The sequence below is a fragment of the Coptis chinensis genome, chromosome 9 (assembly GCF_015680905.1).
Source record: "Coptis chinensis isolate HL-2020 chromosome 9, ASM1568090v1, whole genome shotgun sequence".
Classification (NCBI taxonomy): Eukaryota; Viridiplantae; Streptophyta; class Magnoliopsida; order Ranunculales; family Ranunculaceae; genus Coptis; species Coptis chinensis.
This window is the reverse complement of record NC_141464.1, coordinates 13,516,212-13,538,448: the sequence shown is the minus strand read 5'-3', so window position 1 is coordinate 13,538,448 and position 22,237 is coordinate 13,516,212.

Sequence of the window (22,237 nt, the reverse complement as noted above, 5' to 3'; positions counted from 1 at the left end):
TTGGTGGGTCGCGACCGTCTACCCTAATCCAATCCGTGAAACGTGTACAAAAACAGGAAAGAAACATAGCATAATACGTGAAATTAGAACAGGCATAAGAAGGTACTTATGCCTCATGGTATGGGCTCGTGCTAAACTAGACATCAAAGTTCGGGAAGGTCATAGAACCGGGCGCCCGTGGCTAAAGCAAGGAAAACGCCGCAAGTGGCGCCATTCACGTAAGAAAAACGCCATTCCCCTAAAATGTTTAGCATAATCCAAAACATAACAGTTCCTATGTTCATGGACGGGCTACCGCGGCAACGTTATAGTCCCCTTGGTCCTCAATACGGAAAATGCACGCCCCATAAGCCTCGTGCAAAAACTCATAAGTGTAGACATGCATATTATCGACCCAATAGCACCATGGGTCTTGTATCTCGGCCGGGCATAGCAAGTCCAAGAACAAATGCTAGCAAGAACCGGTAATTTCTATTGGTTCATCGTCAATGTTGATGGAGAACACTTGTTCTCCATTCCGGTCTCTCAAAGAAAATACAGTTATTATAAAAATAAGATGCAAGTCTTTGGAGAATAAAGTTCACCCGGTCTTACCATAAGAGGTTCCTACCAACGATGTGATCACCTCATGAAACCAAGCACCGTAAGTAGTGCTTTGGAACAAATCTTTGAAAGACTGTTCGGTATTATTATAGGAGATGTCATCTCAAAACTACGCCTGGAACAAATGCAAAACAACCGGGCACAACTTCGCTGAAAACTGGAATTTTTCTGGTCCACGGAAGTCGGCATGAAGGAAGGCCAACTAGGGCGAAGTCGGCGCTTTGTATTTTGGAATTCTAGTGTTTGAGCGCGAAGTCGCGCTTTGACTTGGCACGGGCGCGCTCGAGCAAAATTTTCTGTCGAAGTGTAGAGTGGAAGGCTCCTTCCGAGGTAGGCCCGGCCCGAAGTTGCAGATTTGGCGAAAATGGAGACTAAACGTGGGAATCGCGGGGTGTGAAGGGTGCGTGATGGAAGTTAGATGTAGTGTGAGTTGTGAGTGTAGAATGTATGAAGTTTATATAGGTTTTAAGTTGCTAAAACGGATCGGGAAGTTGCCAAAAAGTATTTACGGCAGTTTCCGGAAATCCTCAAAATTTCCAAACCCGAAAACGGAAACAACTCATTTTCTTGATTCTAATTCAAACCCAGTATCTTTTAGGTTGATTTTATGATTGAATGTACCTATTTAATCTAGATTTCATCCTACAATGATTCTCAATCATAGATATGCCTAAACGGCCATATTTTCACCTTACTCCGCAATAAATTCTAACACTAGGGTTATATAAAAATAAAGCTTGAATTGATAAAACCACCCCCAAACAAGTTGAGAAGGTGGGATCAATATGAAACAACCACACATACTGAAAATAACCCCTTATATTAAAATTTTCATTCGGAGTACCTTTCACTACAAAATTCAAATTACGAAAATAAAAGTTACATTACAATAAAAACAACAAAAATAAATAAAACAACAACCACTATCAATCCTCACACTCTCTAAACACCTCGCCACTGGTGGCGAGGGCACACTCTCTAGTGGTGGCTCCCGGGCTCCGAAGGTCCAAAGCAGGCGTCGTCATTCTTCGCCGACGACGCCATGCCTCGTAGGCTGTGTGTCTCGAAGCGAGTCTCAGATGAGGTGGGAAAGCGCAAGCATATCCACTCTAAACCGGGCGTTGGGCTTCCATCTCATCCCTCGCCCGTTCCCATCTCTCATCCCTCTCCGGGTCGCGGAGCTCGAAGTTGTGATGAATAGTCGCTGTCGAGTCCGGGAGGTCCGCACAGATAGTGTTTAGTGAACGCGATGCCCCTATGAAGCACGCCGACCATGCGTTCGTGATCGTAATCAACACCTCCGGAAGGCATCGTATCAAAGCAAGTCACGCCCTCCTCATCCTCCTCCTCCTCATCCTCATCCTCCTCATCTATCTCATCCTGTTCCCTATCCTCGGGCAATTTCCAGCGTTGTTGGACACACTCCCTATAGATACGCTGGTTACGGTGCGAGGGGTAATGTAAATCCTATCGACGACGGAGTCGCTTTCATCTTCAAAGATGATCTTGGTAATTAACACAGGAAGAGGTGCCAAAGACTTTCCGACCCCCCTAATCATGCTCAGCAAAAACTCCAAGATACAGAAATTGTACTTCTGCTCCTGGAGTACCCATAAGATGTGGAGGCAGGTCAGACCGATGTCATCGACCTTGTCCTTCCCTAGGACATTCGACTAATCCATCGAAAGTCAGAAGCCGGTGGTTGGTCCCGAGGGATGCTGGCGAACACAATGGGAGTTTGTATTGTAGCTCCCATTGATGACAGTCACGCCCATCAAAGGCTCTACCCCGTCAAAATGGGGCTCCTGTAAAGTGGCATCCAGATGGATTCTAGGCGGAATGCCTAGAATCTCAGCCAACAGTCCAGTAGTCAACTCCTTCCTCTTCTTCTTTACCAACACAAAAATCCTACTCCCCTCCAACTCCCTGGTGTTGTAGAACCGTCGGACCAAGTCTTCGTGGTAGAAGGCTTCGGTCGAGTACCACAAACTACTCCAGTCTCTACTAGCCATTTCGTCACCGTAAAATGGCGCGAAGTGGTCGGCAGTGAAAACTTGCTCCGGTAAAATTTGGCGTTGTTGAGCCATTTGAAGTTTGAATACGGTTTGGGGTTTGTAGAAGGTGTAGGAGTAATGAGGAAAGACCTTACTGATAAAAAAACGATGGTGGTGATGATGTAGTGGCGCGGCAGCACCAAATTTTGATTTTTTCGGTGGTTTTTGTTGGGTTAAATTGGTGGAGGTGGTGTGGTTTGGTTTTAGAGGAGATTTGAATTGGATGTTTGATGGTTGGCGTGAGTTATTTTGGTTTTCTTTTTAATTTTTATTTTGTTAGGGTTTTGAAGCTTTGTTAATGGAGGTTTGTGGGAGAAAAAAAAAAAAAAACGATGGTGAATGGTGCAAAAGCGTCGCTGTTAGTGGCGCGCTGGTTGGTTGCCCAGCCCAAATGCGAATTTGTCGAATTTTTACGATTTTTAGCGATTTCAAACTAAAATTGCGCGCCGTTACGGTCCGATTTTGGTGAATGAGATATGGACATGATCGAGAGAGATTTCCTATCCAATGATCGATAAAACACTCTATTCCGACTTCAGATGACATACGAGATAATGGAAAATGCCTCGAAGTGCGTGCATGGCGTAAGTTATGCTTAACGAATGAACTCTAAATTAATAGATTATGTCAATCCGAATCGTAATACAATAAAACGCCTAAGAAACTCTAATGGGACATAAAACATTTTAGTATCGGAACATTTAACACCCCACCCCCAAACAAATTTTTACAACGAAGCTTAGAAAATTTGTTTTAGCAGATGGGTCTTTTAAAGTCAGATTCGAGACTTCCTAGATTACTATGTTTATTTTTATTTTTTATTTTTTTTTATTTTATTTTTAGAAGGAAAAACAATAAGCAATAAAGACATAATTCACACCATAGAGAAACATGACTCAAAAATCCGAGAAAAACATGCAAGAGTGGAAAATGTGAACTATGTGAACCGTGGACTTAGGATCCGGTACTTATAGCCACACACTCCATAGGGAGGGCCCGGTTACCTTAATGGTGCACTCACCAATATATTAAAGTGAAAGGAAGTGCACCGAACACAGAAATTGAGTCGTTTATAGTCAGATACTCGAGACTTTATCTAAAACATATGTATGAACATGCAGTTGATCATATATCAACAACCGAAATAGTTGTGGATCATTCCATAAATAAATATCACAGAAAACATATCCAAACACAATCAAGCACCAAGATTTCCTACGACGCAGCCTAGTGGAATGAAAACGAAGTCGGATAACCCTATTGCGGTAACCTATCATGCACCTTCTTTTTAATTTTGAATGAGTGGGTGTTCTAGTAAATAAGTGTGGAAAAGTGAATGGTTGTGGAGAATATGGTGGATATGGATAAGTTGTAGAAAGACAGCGTACCGCACACAATGAGGATGTGGTTTTAGCAACGAACTCATTCATTGTGTGTGTGGGACTGCCTCAATTCTGAAAATGAAGGTGTCAAATAGTTTGTCCTTCCAAGTATCTCATTTTGCTAGGAGGATTTAAAAAATTATGAAGCACAGGAGAAACAAAAGGATCGAAAGTGCAAACTCGAGATTCCTTTGAAAGGGTGGAAGGAGGGGAGTCGAGGTGGATGTTGTGCAAGTTAGTTCTTGATAGGGTGAATTGTCACCTACTAAAAAAACTCATCGAATACCTCATCTAGATTGGTCATATCCACATTACTATGGCAGTCCTCTACATCTTTGAGAAAGTCATCTATCCCGTCCTCATCAATAATATGTGTATCGACTAGTGTAGGAATGAAAATGTTGGAGTCTGACTTTCCAAAGGAAAGAATTTTGGGCATATGATTATCAGGGAACGTGTTGTTGAAATAATCTCGAGCAACGCTTTCGATCATGCTAACCTCTCCATCCATAGACGAATCGGGTAACTGTGTCCTTGTTTTAAAAACATTGACTTCAACAGCAAGATGGCCAAAAGACATGGACATTGAACCATCACGGCAATTAATGAGCGCATTGGCAGTTGCCAGGAAAGGACGCCCTAAAATGATCGGGACAGAGTCGTTAGCGACTTCTGTATCGAGGACTACAAAATCAGCCGGATAGTAGAAATCTTGAACTTTTACCAGCACATTTTCGACTACACCCTTAGGATACTTAATAGACCGATCGGCTAATTGCAACGCGTCATTTTAGTGGGTTGCATCTTGTCTAGACCTATTTGTCTATACAAATAAAATGGGAGTAAGTTAACACTAGCCCCGTGTCTAATAAATAACGGTCGATAGGAATCTCCTAAGGTGCATTGTCTGATGGGGATCGATTGTGGTCCTTGTACTTAACAATTCCATTATGTTAAGATAAGGTTGGGAATTATCCGTTAAAAAGGCGCCTTTTGGTATATTTGTCTTAAGCCTAGTAGTACACAATTCCTTAAGAAACTTAGCATGATGTGGTAGCTTTTTAATAGCTTCGAGGAAGGGAAGGTTTATAGTTAGATTCTTGAAAACGCCCCTAATCTCCTCGTAATTTGTATCCCTAGTTAACATGGCTAATTTTTGTGGAAACGGTGGTTTCGTCTATATTTAGCAATGGTATCACCTAGATGTTTAACCGCGGGCTCCTCTGTTTCTTAGGTTGTGTTGTAACTGGGTACCTCTACAACGTGGTAGGCTCTTCAGTTTCTATTTCGGGTATCTAGTAAAATAGTAGGTGTAGGGGTTATGGTGGTGGGGTAACTATAGGCATAGTTACCTTGTTATCAACCACTCTGCCGTAACGGAGAGTGGTGATGGCATTTATCTCACCTACAATTTTCATATTCATTACTAGTATTATCGGTTACCTCAAAGGTCGTGGTTTGTTGTTTTAGGATTAGGTATTGCGTGACCTGGCAACACACCTTTGGTTTGGGCTTTATCTTGAGCCAACTGTTGGGTTAAATTATTAACGGATTGTAGAAGCTGTTGGTTAGATTGAGCCATGGTTTGGAAAAGTTTTTGGCTCACTTGTATGAAGGTGTCAAGGCGATCCGGTTGTGTGGGTGTAGTAGTCACGGGTGGTGTGACTGGAACTATTTCATGTGAATTATTTATGGGTGGATTTTGATAATTATTATTGACCGGAACGATACCTCTATTAGTATTATAATTATTATAATTACCTTGACCTTGTGCTTGACCTTGTCGAGGTTGCACTTGGTTGTTATAATTATTAAAATTACCCTGACCCTGTCCTTGTCGTGGTGGAGCTTGGTTAAAGCTGTGCGTGGGCCTAACATATTGATTATTGTACCCTTGAGGTGTGACGTGTTGGTTATTTCGCCAACCGAAGTTGGGATTTTGTCTCCAAGGGGCGTTAGGTTCACTATTAATGGAACAAGCCCTGTTCATAGGCTATAGGGACGATGGGAGTCGGGATGCTCGGGGACTCCAACGTAAAACTACATGGATTTGAATTTACATTCATGACGGGATAGGCTTTTGTTGTACAGAAATGGCCTCTACCTTTTAGTGAGTGATTCGATTAGAGTTTTAAGCTCGAATCGTGTTTAATTTCAAACATACCGCGGCCTTAATCGTATTAGTAGAACTAGCGGAGCGGGAGTAATCGCCACTACCTCCCCGTTATTATTTCGCTTTAGTTTGGTCGCCTAAAAATTTATAAGCCTCCGAGGCTCCTTTACTTAAGAAACTACCCCATTCATTATGTCAAGGACTTCTTTATGGTGATGTTGAAGTCCTTTGAAAAAGGCAACTAACTAACGTGTCATTTGCTAGGTTATGGTGTGGACACTCTATAAGCAGATCGGTGAAACGATTCCAAGCCTCTCGAAAATGATTCATGAGGATTTTGTCGAAAAAGAAATGAATCTTGGAAAGCATCTCATCCGTCTTTAGGGGTGGGTAAAAATGTTCCATAAACAATTTGAACAAGTTTAGCCCACGAGTCCACGTAATTAGGCTTGGGCAGTTAACCAAGATGCCTTTATCGGCTAAGGTGAAAGGGAATACCCTTAATTTAATTTGTTCCGCACCAACCGTAGGATGGTGGAATGTTGTTAGGACTTGTTCAATCCTACGATGTGCCGATAAGGTTTTTCATGGTCTAAACCATGAAAAACGGGTAACAAATTAAAAATATTTGGAGGATTCTCAAATCCCTCACTGGTCCGCTAGAATAATGCAAGATTTGGGGCTATCGCTCAAGGCTTTGTAGAAGTCGAGAGGAGGTCTCTCTTTCTTCCCCATTATATCGGTGGTGTGTGTGAAATAGTAGCTAGAGGTGTAGTGTGTGGTATACTAGATAGACTTGTTTGTTCTTTGTTGTTGTGTATTTACGTTAGGTGTTTTGTTCGACCGGACCTTAATCTCATGCAAGACTAAGTCGAGCTTAACTAAACATGCAACACTCCAAACAATTCTCGATATACTAGTATAAACCTCTAACAGGAGATGCGAGGTGTGGAAGAAAGGAATACCGACAAGGTCCTTGCTTCGCTTTATGAATAGCGTCTTGTTTACGCTTTTGTTGTATATAGAGCAGGTTAGAACATGAAAAATATGAAAGATCAAAGTTCGAATCAAAACCGCCGAATTCGGAAAAATCAGCTAAATGGGCTGGGCGCTCTCCTGGTCGGTCGGTGTAAATTCGAATTACAGAGTTTGAGCTGGTCGCGCTTGGTATGGCATGGCGGGCTTCGGTGGTAGATGAAATTCCAAGAACTTAGCTGGTGGTCTTCGCTCTCTCTTGGCGGTATTCGTATATTTTATCGCGGAATTTTTCCAAAGCTGAAACGGGCAACCACAGTATGAATCAAACAAGGGTGGGTGGGTGAAATGGGACTTAAAAATGACTACTTCTACAAAGAAAACAATGCTAAAGTGCAACTAAGATGGCAGCGGCGCCATTTGATAAATGTAAAATGATGAATAGTTTACCTACGAAATGAACGATGAATTCAATCCGTAAGTAAACTAAAACTAATCTTTATAATCTCAATTATCAAAGCTTCTACTCTCGATGCGAATTGCACTAAGTGGAGTAGGAAGTTCGTTCCACTCCTAGTTCCCTAGCATGGATTGTTTTCTAAGTCTAAGAAATCAGTCTTAAGTCTAATGAGAGCTTTACGAAATGTTATGCTAACAAGACGCGTTAATTTAAATAACAAGATATAATAAATAACAAGATAAAATATAAACTAAGGTTAATCTACGAAAGCTACGAAAATACAATTGTTTGAATCTAGATAAAGAAATAGAGGGGAATTAAATCCACCTCGAATCCAACTTAATAACCTAGTATAGATTGTCGTATTTCGATTCTTACGTTTTCACGGCAAGAATTTCGAGTCCAATCCCTAGTGTTCATGGCATTTCTACCAAGTACTAACTAGCATGTGAGGTCGCCCACCCATTCTCATGGCGAAACACGACCTTCTAGAGTGGAATAGATTCTACAACGATTCTATACTAAACAACTAAGTTTTCATCAAGGCTTCTCAACCCCCTCTAATGGAGGTTTAGCCTTGAATCATTACGCAATCATTTCCATTTAGATTAAAACTAAACATAATCTAAAGCATTGAAATTTACTTAATTAAACAATAATGAAATCTAATTTAATGACTAAAATGAAATAAACACAAGAATTGAAATTAGATCTAGAAATGGAAATGACAAAAATCGAAATTAACAAATAGCTATTTATTTATTAATACTAATGAAGAACTATGATTCTAATAGTTTAATCTAAGACAAGAATTTGATTTGAAACTAAACTTAAGTAAAACAATTCAATAAAACTAGATCTAGAAGCTATTTTAATGGCTACTTTTTACTCTAACCTATCTACCATTAACAAAGAGCTAAGCTTTTGTTTTTATACATTCAGATCCAAAAATCGTGCATGGGCTTGGAGCCATGTTTTGGGCCAGAGAATCAGGCCCAAAACCCAATTCTTCAAATTCAAAAGGCTTCTTCAGCTGCAGTTGGCTTCAACAGACTTTTCTTCCACTTTTGCTCCTTTGATTGGGTCAAGGCTTAGACCATTGGAAAGCTCTTTCCGAGCCGGTTGTTTTGACATTAGGTAGGCCCAATTCCGAGGTCTGAGTCCAAAGATATGGCATTCGGAAGTTCTGCTGACTTTTGCTCCTTTATCTCGCTAAAGTGGCACATTTCTGCACATACTGGACTTTGAAGCCTGAAATGCATAAAAACACGTAATCAGTATTAAATCTTACTTATTATTCACATAATTGGTCTAACAGTATGATTATTAAGGGGTTAAAACTACAGTTTTGGGCTCTTATCAATGACTAACACTACTCACGAGCGATTTTTGCATTCCACCGAACATGTTCAATCTTCTACCCATCTTCCATGGGTTAAACATGAGTTACCGTATGAACATCTACGCTGGATACATGAAGTATGTAATACTTTCCACCATCCGGGCGTCACTGACGATTAGGTTAAGCTACGAGTGTTTCCTTTCACTCTAGCTGGTAAGAGTCATGCTTGGTTTCTTTCGTAGAAGGCCGACTCTTTCGATACATGGGAAAATGTTGTGTTCTCCTTCATGAAAAAGTACTTTCCGCCGAAGAAAAAGAAGAGATAAGAAGCAAGATACAGTTCTTCAGACAGAGTCCGAGTGAAACATTTTTCGAACCATGGGATAGATTCTCTGATCTACTCCATTCATGTCCTCACCATAAACTAGAAAAATCCACTCTTGTCCAATGTTTCTTCAAAGGTCTTCTCCCAGAACACAAAGTAACCCTCGACATCATGAGTAATGGTAATTTTTTGGATAGAGGTGCAACTGAAGCCTTAACCTTTCTTGAAAACCAAGCTGAAAAGAGTACCCATTGTGGCGACATACATAATTCTAGAACAACCCAACCTAGTACATCTAAGGCTAGTGGTAGTTTTGAGGTGAAATCAGATCCAGAAATCAAAACTTTAATTGAAACCCTCACAAGAAAGATAGATGCATTCACAACCAAACAAAAAGACCAAAACCCTCATCCTGTCATGAACATAAATACCTCACCATTCAATTTCTGTCTAGGCTTAAATCATATAGATGCCACCTGTCCCTTGATCACAAACCTATCATCACTTCAGCCAGAAAAAGTATGTGCTTTCAATGTACCAAATGCACCATGGAGATAACATCCAAACTTCGCATGGACCAACATTCTACAAAACCAACCACCTCCAGGTTTCAACAAACCAACAAATACATTCAGACAAGGACAAGGTACCTATAACAATCAGAACAGAGCATTGGTTCCATCCCAGTTTAACCAGAACTACCAAAACCAACATGTCAACAACCAAAGAGACCTAGTTTCTATTACACCATCAACTAGTGTCCAAATAGATAAGCCCACTGAAATAATACTATCTGTCATGCAACAACAAACCCAAATTGTAGCATCCATGTAACAATCTCTGAACTTGTTAGCCCAAGATAAAACCTAGAAAAGTTCATCGCCAAGCCAAAAAGTTCAAAACCTTAAAACCCAAGAGATTAAGGCAGTCACAACATTGCGATCTGGCAAAATTGTTGACAACAAAGTAATCTTACCGAAAGATCCTACACTTGTAGAAGTAACCCTATCAATGGTCCAGTCCCTAAATCACCAATTCCTCCACCTAACCAAGTTAGAGAATACAAACCAAAGGCACCTTTTCCAGCTCGCCTAATGAGACCCAAGGAGGATGATAATTTTGATGAAATCAGTGGAACATTCAAGAGTTTAACTATAAACTTGCCCTTTCTCGATGCCATCAAACATTTACCCAAACATGCCAAGTTTCTTAAGGAAAACTAACATTCCAAAATATGCCTTCCTTACATAACAATTTCCATCCCTCACAGAGACTAACGAAATAGTCAAATATAAAGATCCTGATTGTCCTACCATCCCTTGCACTATAGGAGACAAGTACATTACCACCGCCTTACTTGATCTTGGAGCAAGTGTTAACCTCCTTCCATACTACCTATTTAAACAACTCGGTTTCCACGAGCTTACACCTACCACCATGCCATTGCAATTAGCTGACCGATCCATCAAATACCCAATGCAAAAGGAGTGGTAAAAAATGTGCTTGTCAAGGTTATGGATTTTTACTACCCTGTTAATTTTGTCATCCTTGACACCGAAGTAGCTCATAATGCCAAGACCTCTAGAGTCACAACGCCGGTTAAACCCAGCTATGAAAGAGGTAGTAAGGGAGGAGATCCTAAGATTGTTGGGTGCTGGAATCATTTACCCCATATTTGACAGCGAATGGGTCAGCCTTATTCATGTGGTGCCAAAGAAATCTGGGATTACAATGGTTCGTAATGAGGAAGGAGAGTTAATTCCAACACGTGTTCACATCATGTGGATGATTTGTATTGATTATCGGAAGCTGAATGCCGTCACAAGGAAAGATCATTTCCCCCTGCCGTTTGTAGATCAGATGCTTGAACGTTTAGCAGGACATGCTTATTACTGTTTCTTGGATGGGTATTCAGGGTACTTTTAGATTTTAATTGATGAAGCATATCAAGAAAAGACTACCGTCACTTGCCCTTTTGGAACATATGCTTATGCACATATGCCCTTCGGTCTCTGCAATGTACCTGCCACATTTCAACGCTGCATGTTACACATTTTCAGCGATATGGTGGAGAGATTCATGAAAGTTTTTATGGTTGATTTTTCCTTCTATGGAAATTCTTTCGATGATTACTTATCCAACCTGTCCAAAGTATTGGCGCATTGTCACGAAAACAATCTGGTCCTTAATTGGGAAAAGTGTCACTTTATGGTAAAAAGGGGAATAGTGTTAGGTCATATTGTGTCTAAACATGGTATAGAAGTAGATAAAGCTAAAATAGACAAAATTTCTACTTTACCTATTCCATGGAACATCTGTGACATACGAGCCTTCCTAGGCTATGCTAGATTTTATCGAAGATTCATCTAAGATTTCTCAAAAATTGCTAAGCTTTTAACTAATCTTTTTATAAAAGATGCACCCTTTGAGTTTAACTCGGAATGCATGCAGGCTTTTAAAAAGTTGAAAGTTGCCTTAATAACTGCACCTATAATTCAACCTCCTGATTGGTCAAAATTGTTTGAGCTCATGTGTGATGCCAGTGACTACACTATTGGTGTTATTCTAGGTTAAAATCCTGATAAGGGACTTACAATTATTTACTATGCAAGTAAAACACTAAATAAGGCTCAACGGAATTATACGACGACTGAAAAAGAATTCTTAGCCATTGTCTATGCCTTAGACAAATTTTGTCCTTATTTGATAGGTTCAAAAACCTTAATCCACACTGATCATGCAGCACTTAGGTACCTTCTCGCGAAGAAGGATGCTAGGCAGAGGTTGATCCGATGGATTCTCCTCCTGCAAGAATTCACTTTGGAGATAAAAGATAAAAAAGGAGTTGAAAAAGTAGTGGCTGACCACCTGTCTAGGTTAACCAATGATAGTGACAGTAATTTCGAGCCCATTTTAGATTCTTTTCCTGATGAGCACCTTTACACGATCCTTTCTGCATCTTGGTATTTTGATATTGTGAACTATCTGGTGATTGAAGAGACTCTTCCATTATGGAATAGAAATCAGAGGAAGAAGTTCCTGGCTCAAGTAAAGTAGTATCATTGGGATGACTTATATCTTTTCAAATACTGCCCATATCAGATCATCCGACGTTGCATTCCAGAATGGGAACAATCTGCGATTCTTTCCTTTTGCCATGAGCAGGCTTGTGGAGGGCATTTTAGTGCTAATAAAACTGCTGCTAAAGTCTTACAATGTGGATTCTGCTGGTCAACACTCTTTCGCGATGCATTTCTTCATTGCAAAGCATGTGCTCGTTGCTAACATCTTGGTCGTATTTCTACACGTAACATGATGCCCATAAATCCCATTCTCATAGTGGAGATTTTTGTCGTCAGGGGTATCGATTTCATGGAACCTTTCCCAACTTCTAATAGGTTAATTTACATCCTAGTAGTCGTAGACTATGTATCTAAATGGATTGATGCCATACCATGTCGTAACAATGATAACAAAATAGTCGTCAGGTTCATAAAACAAAACATTTTTTCAAGATTTGGTGTTCCAAAAGCCATCAGCAGTGATGGTGGATTACATTTTTGCAATCGAGTTTTTGAACATATCATGAAAAAATATGGAGTAACCCACAAGGTTGCAACTACAGACCATCCTCAAACAAGTGGTCAAGTAGAAGTCTCTAATCGAGAGATTAAGCGTATCTTGGATAAAACAGTTAATCCAAATAGGAAAGAGTGGTCTCTCCATTTGAATGATGCACTATGGGCATACAGAACTGCTTTTAAAACACCTATAGGGCTGTCCCCCTACACGCTGGTCTTTGGAAAACCTTGTCATCTACCATTTGAACTATAGCATCGTGTCCTGTGGGCATTAAAAACCCTTAATTATAATCTCGATGCAGCAGGTGAAAAGCGTAAACTACAAATAAACGAGCTCGAAGATATTCGAAATGATGCTTATAACTTTTCAAAAGATTACAAAACCAACATGAAAAGGATTCATGACAAGCATATTTTACGAAAACATTTCGAAGTTGGTCAAAAGTTTTTGCTTTATAACTCTAGATTACATCTTTTCCCAGGAAAACTAAATACTACTCGATGGACTGGTCCTTTTAAAATAACTGAAGTCACCCCTTATGGTACTATTACTTTAAAGAACCATAAGGACAATAGTACCGTTAAAGTCAATAGTCAACGTCTCAAACATTTTCATGGGTTACGATCTACGGATGTTAAAGAAATTCTTCTCCAAGATCCCATCTACGAGGATTAAATCCTCTTTTCTGATGTATTCCTTTCCCATTCCATTCAATCTTTTGATTTAAGGGGATACATCAATAAGGTAACCGGACCTCTCCACTTAGAGGGTGTGGTTGTAAGTGCCGGAGCCTTGAGTCCACAGTATATCTTATGCATTCCACATTAGCACTTTTACTCATCGTTTGAGTAGTGTACCCCTATGGAGCAAGTATACAATTTATCTTTTTTTATTTTATTTATTTATTTTACATTTCTTTTTAGAATAGTTTTTCAATTCCTGTCATTTACAATTCCTGTCTTTATTTTCATTTACCTATTTTCTATTTTTACATTTTCTATTTTTACATAAACATTTTTCTTTCAATCTTCACCTTTGATGTTTATTAGTCTTTCCTCTACAAAGAAGAGATGTGAAACAAAGCAGAGGGCGATGGGGATTGAGTGAAGGTGTCTTACAGTTGTCTCTCATGGTTGTTTAGTGATAAACATAAAAATGATAGAGTTTACCTACGAAATGAACGATGAAACTCAAAACGTAAGTAAACTAAAACTATTTACGTGTCTATATTTATCAAAGTTTCTACTCTCAATTCTATCGAAATAGAGTGGAGTAACAAATTCGTTCCACTCCTAGTTCTCTAGCATGGAATGATTTCATAGTTAACTAATCGGTCTTAAGTCTAATGAGAGATTTACGAAAAGGGCAACTAGACTACGATGCAACTACCCACAAGATGCAACTAGTCGATTATCAGAACAACTATGGGAATGCTACGTTGATTCGATGATAAGGAGTTAGAGGGGGATTGATTCCACCATAACTCGACTCAATCCTATTAACGATTTAATCGTCAGTAATCCAAATTGAATCGCAAGAAGAAAATTGGTTCTTCCTAATCCCTAATTACACATGACATTTCTACCAATTCATAACTAGCATGTGAACGATTAAACCCATTCTCATGGCTTAATTAATCGTTTCTAGAGTGGAATAGAAATTACGGCGACTCTACGATAATCGAATCAAGCTTTCATCAAGGCTTCTCAACCCCTCTAATGGAGGTTTAGCCGAGAATCATTCATAATCATTTCCATATGAATCTAAACTAAACATAATATCAAGATTCAAAATTTACTAATCTAAATTAAACAATAATTAAATTCTAATTAACAACTAAGAAATGGTAACCAACAATAATTAAAACTACATCTAATAGATTGAAATAACAAAAATCGAAATGACAAGAATAATAACTATTTTATTTATCTAATGAATGATATTCAATGATTCAAGAAATTAATCTAAAACAAGAAATGAAATTCTAAACTAAGTTCTAAACTCATTAATGGAGGCTAACTAATCTAATTCTAATCTAGGTCTAACTATCTACCATTAACCAAGAGCTAAGCTTTTGTTTTTATACTTTCAGATCCAAAAATCGTGCATGGGCTTGGAGCCATGTTTTGGGCCAGAGAATCAGGCCCAAAACCCAATTCTTTCAGTCCAAAAAGGCCTCTTCAGCTGAAGTTGGCTTCAATAGACTTTTCGTCCACTTCTGCTCCTCTGATTGGGTCAAGGCTTAGACCATTGGAAAACTCTTTCCGAGCCGGTCGTTTTGACATAAAGTAGGCCCAATTCCAAGGTCTGAGTCCAAAGATACGGTCTTCAGAATTTCTGCTGACTTTGTGTGCTGTTTCTGCCCGCGTCGACTTTTCAGCTTTTGACCAGGCTTTAGAAAGGCTTTGTCTTCTTGAATCTTGGCCTTTAATCACAGAACTCCTTAGCAACCGACCTTTGCTCCTTTATCTCGCTAAAGTGGCACATTTCTGCACATAATGGACTTTGAAGCCTGAAATGCATAAAAATACGTAATCAGTATTAACTCTTAATTATTACTCACATAATTGGTTTAAAAGTATGATGGTTAAGGGGTTAAAACTACAGTTTTAGGCTCTTATCAAACCACCCCCAAACAGCATTTTGCTTGTCCTCAAGCAAAGATGAGAAATTAGAATAAGTGACCAAAAATGGAGTTCTATCTACTCGTTTTACATTTGAGTGCGATTGCATTGACCATATGCAACAAGGCCTTAAACCACTAGGAATTCCCTAATGGACGAGTTATAGCCTCGTGAGAGTTTTCCAGTGAAGGTACTCACAAACTTCATCTATACTACAACGACTAAGAAATAAAACTATTATTTCCTTATCCATGCTCTAAATTAACTATTCCTCTCACTAGCTATGAACAAGAATAACCAAGTAAAAAACCTAAGCTAATATATGCATAATAATCAATAATCTACAATAAACATATATACAATGAGTACTACTATGAAATGCAATAGTAGGTCCGTTTCTGAAACTTGGAATAGCGTCCTTAAGTAGGTTCTCACAATAATAGTCAAGATACAACACTCCGATTTTTTCACTCAAGTTTTGCTACTCTAGTGCGCAGTGGGCACACTTTACCTTACAATCTCAATGACACACAAGAAAGCCGGAGTCGATCAAACACATCTGCCACTTACTATCACACTAACCTATTCCTAATTGAGCTAGAGGTCTTTATTAGGTGTTTCGGGGATTAGGAGAAGGTTTAAGAAGGAAGGAAATGAATATTCAAAAAGGACAAGTCTGAGATAAAAGAGTCTTCATATTATGTAACTAGAGAAAACCTTGTTATTTACTTTTGCTTCTACACTTTGTTTCCATCCTTAGCCATATATTTTTTTCTTTGGCTTTTGACTCCTTTTATTCTATTTTTTGGAGTTTTTATTTTATTTCTATTTTAATTTTTCTTTTCTTTGGATGGAAACTTCTTTTCTTTATTTCTGAAGCAACTAACTAATATTTGTTTACATAGGTTTTCCTCTTCTTCTTTCTTCCTCATTCTATTCTCAGACTTATTCTAAATTGGGTAGGTTGATTTTTTTTTTTTTTTTTTGTTTTGTTTTTGTTTTGTGGTAAAGGATTTGTGGTTTATGAAATGCTAAAGAAAGGCTCGAGGGGCTTAATTAGCGGAAAATAATTCATAGGTTTGAATTTCTGGCTATATCGATCCAAAGAGGGCCTAAATTCTCGCTTAGGATATGACATAGTGATCAAGTAAGTGGACGTGTGATTTCTCTATCCGGATTTTACTTCTCCCTTGTGTCATTTCTCAAATGTTTCTCTCATTAAGGCTTTAGGCTATATTCTCACAGGATTTATAGAATAAGTACTCTAGCCTAGATTTCAGAAACTTACTGCTAACAATCATAGATACTCATGTAATATATTTATAGATAGATGCAAAGATTATTACCTACATATTAACCTAAGTTTCTAAAAATTATTCTAATGCAAAAGCTACATGAGACTTCTAGATTATTAAGAGCATAGAGAAGGAAAACAATACCAATATTCCTAAGTGTATAGCACGAACTTATTTATTTATATTTTTGAATTTTTGAAATTTTGGCTAAAAAACAAATGCATATTATACATATCTATATCCTAACAGATGCCTTAATTACACGTGTTTCTATGCCCACCCCCAAACAAAAAGCATGCTTTGTCCTCAAAGCATTTAAATAAAGAGGGTAGGAAAAATACCATTGAAGCGCGTGAAATTCAGGAACATCTGCAAAACATGGTTAGAATGTACTAATATAGGAAATAAAAACTGACGCAACTCTATAAGAGTTCCACCCATTATGGGGTTAACAGACTTAAATTGCTTGGGACATAAGCAGACACTAAATGGAATTAAAAACTTACCTTATCTCCGGGCCTACATATTATTTAACCAATAGCACCATGGGGTTTTGTATTCAGCCGGGCATGGCAAGTCCAAGAACAAATGCTAGCAAGAACCATAAGCGGTTCCCTAAATTTCACGTGTGTGATCACCTCAGAGTCCAAGCACCATAAGTAGTGCTTTGGGAACAAATCTTCGAAAAGACTGTTATGGTATTATTGTAGGAGATGTCATCTTGAAACTACGCCCGAACAGCTGCAAATGACCCGGGAACAACCCATAAAAAACCGGAAATTTTCTCGGGTCTAAGTCGTCGGTCCAAGTTCAGTTTTTTTTTTTTTTTGACAAGGGAGCGAGGTGGGGGTAAGAATAGGAATTTGAGTGATCAAGAATGGAAAACCAACACTTATTCCCCAAACAAATTTTTGAAAACAGTTTTGTAAAATTTGTTTTAAAACGTCGGGTCATTTAAGGTCGATTCGAGACTTGCTAGATTACTATTTTTATAGCTTTAAACTTTTTAATTTTTATGAATTAGGTTTAATATAAAGGAAAACAATAAAGCGAGTAAAGATATAATTCACACCATAGAGAAACATGACTCAAAACCAAGAAAACATGCAAGAGTGGAAAACGTGAATTATGTGAACCGTGGACTTAGGATTCGGTACTTACAACCACACACTCCATAGGAGGGCCCGGTTACCTGAATGGTGCATTCACCAATATATGGAAATAAAAGAAAATGCACCAAACACAAAAATTGAGTCGATTTATAGTCGATACTTTCGAGACTTTATCTAAATATATGTATGAATATGCAGTTTATCATATATCAACAACGAAATAGTTGTGGATCGTTCCATAAATAAATATCACAGAAAACATATCCAAACACAATCAAGCACCAAGATTTCCTACGACGCACGCCCTAGTGGAATGAAAGCGAAGTCGATAGACCTATAACATAACCGAAAGCATGCACCTTATGTTTCATCTTTGAACGAGAGGGTGTCCTAGTGAATAAGTGTGGAAAAGTGAATGGTTGTGGAAGATATGGTGGATTGGGATAAGTTTTAGAGAAAAAGCATGGAAAAAATGAGGATGTGGGTTTAGCACAAAACTCATTCATGGTACTGTCTCAAGTCTGATAATGAAGGTGTCAAGTGGTTTATCCTTGGGAAGTATTTGTTTACTAGGTGGATTTAAAAAATCATGAAGTACAGGAGAAACTAAAGGATCGAGTGCAAACTCGAGGTTCCTTTGAAAAGGTGGAGGGTGGGGAATATTGGTGATAGAAAGTGAATGATTCTCAGCTAGAGCTCTCAAGTCCATGTCATCAGAAATCTTGATATATGCAAGACATTCCTCAATAGGTGGGTCAAAAGGATCACTGGGATAGAGATTGAAAAATTCATCTTCCGTCATAGCATCAAGGGATGAATGGTTGTTGGCAAGGGGACTCTCTGAAGTGATGAACGGCGGCAAAAGAGTTGCAGGAATTCTTCTTCGATTTCGGTCTACTACCGTGGAGTCATTGTTAAAGTCGAATTTCGAAGGAAAGGAATTTGTTAATCTGTTTCTCCGAAACATATTTTTGAACTAATCTTGAGCTAAGCTCGATCATGCTAACCTCGCCATTTGTAGATGAATCGGGATATCGTGTCCTCGTTTTGAAAACATTTACCTCAACGAGAAAGATGGCCAAAGGACAAGGACATCGAACCATCGCTGGCAGTTTATGAGCCGCGGCGTTGGCGTAGCCAAGAAGGGACGCCCTAAAATGATAGGTACAGAGTCGTTAGTGACTTACGCGGTCGAGGATAACGAAGTAAATTTGGGTAGTAAAAATTTTGGACTTTAACCAAAGACGTTTTCAACCACACCCTTAGGATACTTAATAGACCGATCGCCTAATTGCAATGTCATTTTAGTAGGTTGCATCTCCTCTAGACCTATTTGTTTATATAAATAAACGGGGAGTAAGTTAACACTAGCCCCGTGTCTAGTAGCCGTGTCGTCGTGTGTGAGAATCTCCTAAGGTGCATTATCTGAAGGGGACTAACGAGGGTCCTTGTACTTAACAATTCTATTATTTTTCGATAAAGTTGGGAACCGCTCGTTAGAAAGGTGTCTTTAGGTATGTTGGTCTTACGCCTAGTAGTGCACAACTCCTTAAGAAACTTAGCGTGGTTAGGTAGCTTTTTTATAGCTTCGAGAAAAAGAAGGTTTATCGTTAGATTTTTGAAAACGTTCCTAATCTCCTCAAAGTTAGTATCCCTGGTTAGCATGGCTAATTTCTGAGGGAACGGTGGTTTCGCTCTATATTTAGCTTATGGCTCGACTTGATGTGTAACCTTGGCTTTCGTTTCTTAGGTTATGGTTTAACCGGTACCTCTACAAAGTGGTAGGTTCTTCGGTTTCTTTTCGTATCTAGTTCGATATCGGTGTAGAGAGTCTTGATGGGTTAACTATAGGCATAGTTACTTTGTTATCAACCACTCTTCCGAGCGGAGAGTGGTGATGGCATTTAGCCGACCTACGGATGTAGTTTCCGTACTAGTATTACCGTTTACCTCAAGGCTGTGGTTTGCCGTTCTAGGGTTGGGTATCGCTTGCCTGGAAACACGCCTTTTGGTGGGCTTTCTCTTGGGCTAACCGTTGGTTTAAATTATTAACGGATTGTAGAATGTGTTGGTTAGATTGAGCCATGGTTTGGAAAAGTTGTTGGCTCACTTGTATGAAGGTGTCAAGACGATCCGGTTGTGTGGGTGTAGTAGTCACGGGTGGTGTGACTGGAACTATCTCACGTTGATTATTTATGGGCGGATTGTGATAATTATTATTTACTGGAACGATACCTCTATTAGCATTATAATTATTATAACTACATTGACCTTGTCTTTGGACTTTGTCGAGGTTTGCGCTTTGGTTGTTATAATTATTAAAATTACCCCGATCCTGTCCTTGTTGTGGTGGAGCTTGGTTATAACCGCGTTGGTTGGCCTAACATATATTGATTAACATATTGGTGTGACTTGTTGGTTATTTCTCCAACCGAAGTTGGGATTTTGTCTCCAAGGGGTTAGGTTCACTATTAATGGAACAAGAATGTTCATAGGCTATATAGGACGATGGGAGTCGGGATGCTCGGGACTCCAATAGAAACTACATGGATTTGAATTTACATTCATGATGGGGATAGACTTTTGTTGTACATAAATGGCCTCTACCTTTTTTGTGAGAGATTCAATTAGAGTTTTAAGCTCAGGATCTGATTTAACCTCAAACATCGTAGCCTTAATCTGTTGAAGAAGAACTAGCGAGCGGGAGTAATCGTCACTACCCCCCCAATTATTATTATGCTTAGTCCGATCTTCCAAAAATTTATATGCCTCGAGGCTCCTTTACTTAGGAAACTACCCCATTCATTATGTCTAGGACTTCTTTATGGTGGTGTAGAAGTCCTTTGAAAAGGCACGAACTAACGTGTCTTTTGCTAGGTGATGGTGTGGACACTCTATAAGGAGATCGGTGAAGCGATTCCAAGCCTCGAAAATGATTCATGAGGATTCTCGAGAAAGAAGTGAATCTTGGAAAGCATTTCATCCGCCTTTAGGGGTGGGTAAAAATGTTCCATAAACAAATGAACAAGTTTGGCCCACGAGTCCACGGGGATTAGGCGCTTTGGGCAGTTAACCAAGACGCGCTTTATCAGCTAAAGTGAAAGGGAATACCCTCAATTTAATTTGTTCCGCACCAACCGTAGGATGGTGGAATGTTGTAAGGACTTGTTCAATCCTACGCGATGTAGCCGATAAGGTTTTTCATGGTCTAAACCATGAAAAACGGGTAACAAATTAAATATATTTGGGGGATCACGAAAATCCCCACGGGTCTCCGCTAGAACGATGCAAGATTTAGGGCTATCGCTCAAGGCTTTATAAAAGTCAGAGAGAGGAGTCTCTCTTTCTTCATCCATAATATCAGGTGGTGTGTGTGAAATAGTAGCTAGAGGTGTAGTAGGTGGGAAACTAGATAGACTTGTTTGTTGACGTTGCCGTGTAATTACGTTAGTTGTTTTTCTTCGACAAGACCTTAATCTCATGCAAGACTAAGTCGAACTTAACTAAACATGCAACACTCCAAACAATTTTGATATACTAGTAGAAACCTCTAACTGGAGATGTGAGGTGTAGAAGAAAGGAATACCTGATTGCGTCCTTGCTTCGCTTATGAATATCGTCTTGTTTACGCGTGTTCAATGTATATAACAAGTTAAAACACTGAAAAACTTGAAAAATTGAAATTCGAAACAAACCTGTGGAAATCCGGCAATTTCAGCTTAGTATGCTGGTGCGCGCTTTGAAGCGCTGTCGCTCCGTGTTCCGATAACTTAGCTGGTCGCGCTTCGGTGGGGGGGCGGTCGCGCTCCGTGTAATTTTTCGCGGAACTTTTCAATGCTGAAACGAACAACCACAAGTATGAATCAAACAAGGGTGGGTGGGTGAAATGGGACTTAAAATGACTAATTATACTATGAAAACAATGCTAAAGTGAAACTAAGATGGCAGCGACGCCATTTGATAAACATAAAAATGATTAGTTTACCTACGAAATGAACGATGAAACTCAAAACGTAAGTAAACTAAAACTAAATTATGTGTCTATATTTATCAATGTTTCTACTCTCAATTCTATCGAAATAGAGTGGAGTAACAAATTCGTTCCACTCCTAGTTCTCTAGCATGGAATGATTTCATAGTTAACTAATCGGTCTTAAGTCTAATGAGAGATTTATGAAAAGGGCAAATAGACTACGATGCAACTACCCACAAGATGCAACTAGTAGATTATCAGAACAACTATGGGAATGCTACGTTGATTCGATGATAAGGAGTTAGAGGGGGATTGATTCCACCGTAACTCGACTTAATTCTATTAACGACGAATCGTCGTAATCCGAATTGAACTGCTTCGCAGAACAATTGGTTCT